This window comes from Henckelia pumila, chromosome 3 (genome assembly GCF_033568475.1).
Source record: "Henckelia pumila isolate YLH828 chromosome 3, ASM3356847v2, whole genome shotgun sequence".
NCBI lineage: Eukaryota > Viridiplantae > Streptophyta > Magnoliopsida > Lamiales > Gesneriaceae > Henckelia > Henckelia pumila.
Window position 1 is genome coordinate 148285097 of NC_133122.1, and position 8899 is coordinate 148293995.

Below are 8899 nucleotides of genomic sequence, written 5' to 3' on the forward strand. Positions count from 1 at the left end.
TCTTTTGGATGTTGTTGATATCTCTTGGACATTATACATAGGAATATCTTTTAATTTTAAATTATAGAGATCATTTTCCAATTGTCCTGTACCAACTAAACATTCATTCTTGTAAATATTGCAAACACCTTTGCCAAATAAACAAGAATATCCATCTTTATCAAGCATAGAAATGGAAACAATGTTTTTCACCAAATCTGGTACAAACAAAACATCTCTCAAACATAATTTAAAATCATTGTCCAACAATAAGTAAACATCTCCAATAGCTTTGGCTGCAACTCTTGCCCCATTGCCCATCCTCAAGAAGGTCTCACCATCTTTGAGTCTCCTACTTCTTGCCATCACCTGCAAATCATTACAGAGATGTGAGCCACAGCCGGTATCCAATACCCAAGAAGAAGAGTTAAGTGAAATGTTTACTTCAATGTAGAACATACCTTTTCCAGAACCATTCTGGTCAAGATATTCCTTGCAATTACGCTTCCAATGTCCAGGTTTCTTACAGTGATGACAGACGTCATTAGTCTTGTTAGCCTTAACTGGTGTGGCTACCACAACGGGACTCGGAGCTTGCCTCTTCAAGGGCACGTTCTTTTTGGGATCTTGGAAGGAACGCTTCTTTCCTTTCCCATGTGGTCTATTCTTTGAACCAGATGAAGATCCCACATAAAGAACCGGCTTCTCTTTCTTGATTGTGGATTCAAATGTAACAAGCATGTTAACCAACTCCTCAAGGGTTGGATCTAACCTGTTCATGTTGAAATTCACCACAAAAGGATCAAATGAGCTAGGCAGTGACAAGAGCAACACGTCTGTGGTCAACTCAGTTGGTAGCACAAGATCCATGCTAACGAGTTTCTCCACGAGCCCAATCAACTTCAGGCCATGCTCATGGACCGAAGCCCCATCTCGCATGCGCAAAGTGATTAGCTCCTTGACAATCGCATGTCGAAGTGGGCGTGTTTGTTCACCAAATAGTTCTTTGAGATGCAAATGAATGTCAGCAGCATGCTTTGCACTCTCAAAACGTCGCTGAAGCTCATCATTCATAGAAGCCTGCATATAACACTTGGCTTTCAAGTCATGGTCACACCAATCCTTGTAAGTCTGTAGCTCCTCAGGGCTACAATCAGTCGGAGCCGTATCAGGGGGCGACTCATCAAGTGTGTATGCAATCCTCTCCGAGTTCAAGACAATTTTCAAATTTCTTAGCCAATCGAGGTAATTTGGACCGGTCAGTAAATGTTTGTCGAGTATAGTAGATAGCGGATTGCGAATTGATGACATTGTCAAAACTTGTACTGAAAAATAATAACAGATAAATGCCAATGACTATTTTAAAATATTTAATAAGATATAAAGTATGGACTTTAACTTTATAAATTTTTACTCCCACTGTTTTGACATTTTTTACTACCCTCTAGTAAAAACGGGAAACTCCTTTCCTCAGTAGGTACATAAGGTCCAATTAGCCAATTACGATCCCGAATAATATCAGCCAATCATAATTTCTAAAAGGTAGTTTCCAATTGCATCTCCATGCAACCCTTACGTAAATTTTTGTCTCACGCTTGATTAGGACCCAATAATATGATGTCGTTTATCTTTACGTGTCAAGCCTTACCCATCGATATTGAACCTTAATGGACGGTCGCCATGAGTTCCCCCAATTTTCTTCATGACTTCGAACTCACGTGAAAGTTCGTTGTCTCCATTGTTTTCAAATATTTTAGTTGAAGAATGTACACGATCCGAACTTCCATACAAAGAAGTGAGGCTGCAGAGAGGGAAGAAGATTGGCTTGATATGGGCGATAGTTGGGGGAACGCGAAATTATCATTGGAAATTATTTATTTTTTTCATTCTCAAAACTTACACAGATTTAGATTTCTTACTATGGTGGTTTGCCGTGTGACTTGAGTGATGTTTAAACGGATTTCCCAAAACTTATTGTGTGAATATATATATGATGTATATATCTCATTTTAATTATTTAATGGTGACATCATTTTGTTAGATAATTATTGCATGAGATAATCATATTTATATTTTTAAAAAATAAAGAAAGCTCAATTTATAATAGTTATTCCTTAAATGACCTAATTGATGAATATTCAGCCCAAGGAGGATTTTTTACCTTTTAAATCATTCACAATTATCGATAATACCACCAACATTCTTCATTTCAAATAAGTGACTTTTAATATTCAAAATCTCTCTACTTTTGGTTATTTCAAGAGTTGGTCCTTGACTTGAGCATCAGAGAGTTTTAGCCGGGTGATCACCTGACACCTCTAACGTTCGTTTTTGAAGTAGGTGTCAACCCCGAGAAGATCAAATATTAGATTTTAAATTTTTTAGGTGATCCTTTAGAGCAGGAGATTATTCGAGTTCCGGACCCATGATTTGGTGGACCACCCGAATCCCCCTGACTGAGGTATTTACTTTTATTACCCGCATCAGCTTGGCATATTCTGTGGAAAAATTCACCTGTTCACTGAGGATGCATACGCAATCACATGCCACTAGCAAAACAGAGAGTTACATGAGCCCTTGCCTCCCGATCCACAGCAGAAATTCCCTATCACTCATAATAACTTAAGGGCTTTGATGGTGGACGCTACCTCGCGCGGTGCGGTTGAAACAATAGGACATTATCTAATAGCTCAGTCAGGGTCTCAGAGAGGCAAACAAATCCCGAATTTCGAGGCACATTTATCTCACCACTAGAAGAAAGATCCTACATGAAAAGAGGAGGTTGGACCACCCGCCAACATGATCACCCGCCACATCTTGGGCCACCTTATGTAGTTTTTCAATCAACAAAGTAGAACTCATCAAATGTGTGATCTGCTCGGCATAATCCTCAAAATGCTTACTCCACGGAGTTTTTTGACTTAGAAAACCCTAAAATTAATAGCAATAGGGGTAGAATCGGGTTGGGATCCGTTCCGTAACCCCTTACCAGATTTTCGTCCCGATAAGAATTTGGATTTTTTTTTCTATCCCGATCCCGAAAAGTGTCAGGACCCAAATGTTCAGGATCCCGTTGAGTAGGGAGAGAGAATTCCCGAAATTTGTTTTTTTTAAAAAAATTATATGAAATTTTTTTAAAAGTTTTTTTCGAAGAAACTCCAACAATTTCTTAGTACATTACAAATAAAGTAAAATTTCTTTGCATATAACCATTAAAAACTAAAACATATTTTTAGTACATTACAAATAAACTAAAACAACTAGTTGGTTAATACAATAAAAACATATAATTATTCGGAATAATAAAAAAAGCAAAATGAAAATTTATAACTCAACATTAATATTAAAAATATAAATATAAATATAAAAAATAATTATTTGAGAGATAATTATAAAATATTAATATTAAAACAGAATTATAAAAAATATTTCTATTTTTAAATTAAAAAATATAATTAAAAATATTATTGATATATTCGGGTCGGGTCGGGAATATCGTCGGGTAGGGTTGTTGATCCCGTTCACATTTCCGAAATTGATCGGGTCGGAAAAAATTCGGGATGAGAAAAATTCACAACGGGAACGGGTTGGTAATCGGAAAGGGTCGAGAATTTTATCAAATTACCAGCCCTAAAGAGCATATCGAAACCACCCCATTTTCTCATGAGTTCGAACTCATGCGAGAGTTCGTTGTCTCCATTGTTTGCAAATATTTTATTTAAAAAATGTACACGATCTGAACTGCCATAGAGAGAAGTGAGGCTGTAGAGAGGGAAGAAGATGTTCTTGTTATGGGCGACGGTTGGGGTGCGCAAAATTACCATTGGAAACACCACCCACATTCAATTTCAAGTAAGTGACTTTTTAATATTCAAAAGCTCTATACTTTTGGTTATTTCAAGAGGTGGTCGTTGACTTGAGTATCGGAAGGTTTTCGCCGGGTGATCATTTGGAACCTCTAATGTTCGTTCGTGAAGTAGGTGACAACCCTGAGAAGATCAAATATTAGATTTTAAATTTTTTAGGTGATCCTTTAGAGCATGAGATTATTTGGTTTCCAGATCTATGATATGGTGGACCACTCGAATCCCTCTGACTCAGGTAGTTATTTTTATTACCCGAATCAATTTGGCGCCGTTTGCGGGAAAAGTCACATGTTCACTGAGGATGCAAACGTGATCACTTGCCACTCGCAACACCGAGGGTGTCAATTATATTGTATGTTGCTCTTACATTGCTTTCCTTTTCATTTTCTGCCCCTACACAATCTTTCTGTATTGACAAATTTTTTATGCACCGGAGAAGTAAGAAATCTGTAGTTAGTTTAGCGGGACTTTGATTTTATTCTGCTAAAATAAATCGTATACAAATTGTACACTTAGTAGGTCTCTTTTCATTGTTGTGGTTGTTTGTTCGTCAACTTTGATCACCATTCAATGTCAGGGTGGAGCTAATGTTGGCACACTACTTACAATTCAGAAGGCAAGAATTTTGCACTTCACCTTGTACCCTCTGGTATCCTTAATGAGGGAACTATTTGTGTGATTGGTAATGGAGTAGTAGTGCATCTGCCTGAATTATTCAAAGAAATAGATGGTCTTGAATTAATGGAGTCTCTTGCAAAGGAAGGATCTTGGTATCCGATAGGGCTCACTTGTTATTTGATTTTCATCAAGTGGTGGATGGTAGAGATGACAATTTTTCCCGCGGGTTTGGGTTCTCACGAAGAAAACCCGAAACGAGACGGCTCGAGGTTGAATATTCGGATATGGGTTTGGGTTTGGGGATTTTTAAAAATCCTCGCAACTTATTGGGGCGGATATGGGGATGTTATCCCCATCTCCGAACACGCCCCGATAATAATAATAATAATAATAATAATAATAATAATAATAATAATAATAATAATAATAATAATGATAATGATAATGATAATGATAATGATAATGATAATGATAATGATAATAATAATAATAATAATAATAAAGTGTATAAATATTTTATTTATCAAATTTTATTAAATCTAAAATTTAATAAAAATTATAATTAAAATTATTACTATATTTTAGTTTATATTTTTTTTATGTATTATATAATATATACTTTTATGATAACATACTTTTTTTTATAACATAAAACTATTATTTGAGTCTCATTCATTTTACGTAGACATATAAATTATTAATATTAATCTATATATATATTTTGTTATTTATTTTGATAAATTTAGAAAAACATATTCTTAATAAATTTTTGATATATAGTATTTTATTTAAAATAATATTTTTTATTGGCAGCGATATTTGTTATTTAAAATATTTTGATTAATTTTAAAAGTTAATATTATAATCAAAATTTTTATTCACAATATTTAATGTATTTTATCATAAAATTGAATAATAATTTTTTATTTTTATATAATAAAAGTTACTAATAACATACATATATATATAATAATAAAATTTATTAATAGTATATATATTCTCGAGGATGGGGACTTGGTCCCCCGCGGGGATGGGATCGGAGAATTTTTGATAAGAAATTATGGGGATCGGGACGAGGATGTGGACGGGGTTTGAATTCGGGGACGGGGATAAGGAAGGAATCCCCGTCCCCGCCCCGCCCCATTGTCATCCCTAGTGGATGGACTTAGAGAAGCTGAGCTTGCTAAATCCTTTATTGGTACTACAAGGAGAGGAATTGGACCTTGCTGTTCAAGCAAGGCTAATCGGATTGGTATAAGAGTTAGTGACTTGAGGCACATGGACATTTTTCCTCAGAAACTCGACCTTTTACTATCTGATGCTGCATCGAGATTCCGAGGTTTTAACTATGGCCCTGACATGCTCAGAGAAGAATTGGAGCAGTACAAGAAAGTATGCCGTGAGGTTAGAGCCCTTCGTCACAGATACCGTGCATTTCATGAATGATGTTATAGTGGAGAAACAAAAGATTTTGGTTGAAGGTGGTCAGGCAACCATGTTGAATATTGACTTTGGGACTTACCCCTTTCTCACTTCCTCTAGTCCTTTTGCTGGTGGAATTTGCACTGGTCTTGGTATTGCCCCGAGAGTTTTTGGTGATCTTGTAGGGGTGGTAAGTGGGATTTTTTCAATGTTGCTCATATGACATTTCTTACTACAGTCCATTTGAAACAATTTATATTTTTGTTTCGAAGCAACAATTGTCCCTTCAGTCTTGTGTATTTGTTCACGTAGATATCATTGAAATGTAGCTCGCGAGCTACTCTTTCGTGTGTTTGATATAAATGTGGTACATTAACTGTTCTGTGATTGAAATGCATTTCACAATTACCACTATTTATAGTTTTGATCGGTTCTCCTGATACATACTCAGTCCTATTCGTATTTCCTTAAAATTTAAGGATAACTTGTAGGAATATCTAGTAGTTTCCAGAGGTGTAGCCGAAAATTGAGTTTCAGTTGTCAAACACACGTTCATAGTATCGAAACATGCTAAATTCTATTTGCTCATCTTACTATTGTGAATGTTGTGCAGGTCAAAGCATACACTACACGAGTTGGCTCAAGTCCTTTTCCAACAGAAATCTTGGGTAAAGGTGGTGATCTGTTTAGGTTCACTGGACAGGAGTTCGGCACAACAACTGTCCGACCTCGTCGTTGTGGCTGGCTTGACATAGTTGCGCTGAAATACTGTTGTCAGATAAATGGATTCTCTTCTTTGAACCTCACCAAGCTTGATGTACTGTCAGATATATCAGAGATTCAGTTGGGTATTAGGTACAAGCAGAGAGATGGCACTGAAGTCCGATCATTTCCTTCTGACCTCCGAACTTTGGAGCAAATACAGGTACATTTTAATTTATTTTTTTACCCCATATTTGAACCTCCACAATGTATCCCCGTTTAGGCTTTAGTGTGTCATTTTAAATTTAAATTAGGTTTCGCCTATAAATGTCAGGTTTGATTCATTCTTGACGTACATTGAGAATATACACAATCTCATACACAACATATTGCATGATTTGCTGCATATTTTTTTAGAATTTTCTTCTTCAATAAGTCCTATATTGACTTAAGCATCGGAGTGGCTCTTCCGATGCCCATTCACGAGCTATTTATTATGTGCAGAAGTCCAGTTGAGTTACGAAGCGACGGTGGAAAGGAAAGATCTCATTGTGAAAAGTTGTCACGTCTACCAAACTTTTTTCCGGTGATAACATTTGGCGCCGTGTGTGGGAACGAAAATTAATCCCATGATATATCTCTACGGTGGGTTCTTAATTCTTGAGGTGTCTAAATTTTAAAGATGTCATGTCCGATGAGTTAATAGGATAAAAGGGGTGTCTGTACAAGATAAACATGAAAAATAAGAGTCTAAGCCCATTCTATTTGGCATATCATTGTTGGCCGTTGTATAGCAGTGCGGTATCACTACAGACCCTCATGCTCGTTTCCGCATTTTGCCATGATGAAGCCATTTTTGTAGCTCTTGGGAAGTCAATTTCACGGTCTAAGTGAGGGAGAGCTCACGGTTCTTCAGTGAACTCTCTGCCTTCGGGAATTTCTTCTGTGGCACTCGTCTTCTATTTGGTATCTTAATTCCATTATTTCTTGCTTTACAAGGACATGGAAGAACGAAAAACACAAGAAGCATGATATTCACTCGCACTTGAACATTCATCTAGTGTATCTTCATTTTTGAATTGCACCAATCAATTTGGTGATGAGTCTCACTCATCTTCTATTATTTCAACGACGTTGAGATGGGATCAGGCCGCAATTCGTATGTGCGACGTACATTATCTCTATAATGTGACATCTTCTGGAGCATCACCCATCAGACATACCATTTGAATTGATAAGTCCATTGTTTATGTTTATCTTAGCATGAAATAATCAGTTTTCTAAATTGATCATGGTTTCTCTATTGTTGGGTACGTAGCTATGTTAGAATTGTGAATTAATGATTGTTTCTACTGGATAGCTCATTTTATTTGTAGTTATTTCATGGAGTCACTTTGGTTGGGCTTAGAGGATAAGTCTGTACGTTGATGCTTAATTGACAAAATACTATCTTTGTGCAATACGAATCTTGTTCGGGTGGTTAGCAAGGAACCCACTAATTATGGCTAGCAAAGAATCCACTAATGAGGATATATTCTCATATCTAGTTTTATGAAATAATGAAATGTTAGGGATACAAAATGCATGAGGAGTCCTCTGGAGATTTACCATAATACACATATTGGCTTGGATATTCGAATGACTTTGCATGTTGCTTTTAGGAGTTACGACCCGGATTTGGATGCCTGGAATCTTGGATGTTTCTTGCCATTATATACTCTCACAAGAACAAAGCAAGTTATCGGTTCGGTTTCGGATAGTCTAAAACACTATCCGATTAATCGGGTACCCGACCCGAACTACCCGAAACCCGAATTATCCGACCCGTGCCCACCCCTAATTAGAATAGACATATATAAACATGCAAAAAAAATATTAAATAATCCTCGCGAATTACGTTGACAAATATATATATTATCAACATTCTTAATAGAAGACACCGGAAAATAATTATCACTCGTTTTAATTAGATCCGCGATCTCTTGTAGTTGAGTTGCTAGTAAAATCTATGTCCATTTGGCTTTGACGGATTATGTAACACCCGGTATTTTAAATACGTAAATCCGCATGCATAATTAGGGTATTTAATTATTTAAATTTTAGATTTATGGGTTAAATAATTATGTGAATTATTTGTGCATGATTTAATTTATTTTTTTAAGCATTTAACCCATAATTAGTGATTTTACGATTTTTAGTATTTTAATTGTTTTGATCGCGTAGACGGGACCGTGGACGGACGAGATGACAACTTTCTAGCCAATTTATTCCATGAGCATTTTTAGAGCCCAAAAATATTATTTTGAGTTTTA

The 8899-nt window shown here is 36.1% G+C and overlaps 1 pseudogene; it reads left to right on the top strand.

The window, feature by feature from the left end:
- Positions 1 to 4049: 4049 nt before the first annotated feature.
- Positions 4050 to 7299, top strand: LOC140889708 (adenylosuccinate synthetase, chloroplastic-like; annotated as a pseudogene).
- The last annotated feature ends 1600 nt before the right edge of the window (positions 7300 to 8899 follow it).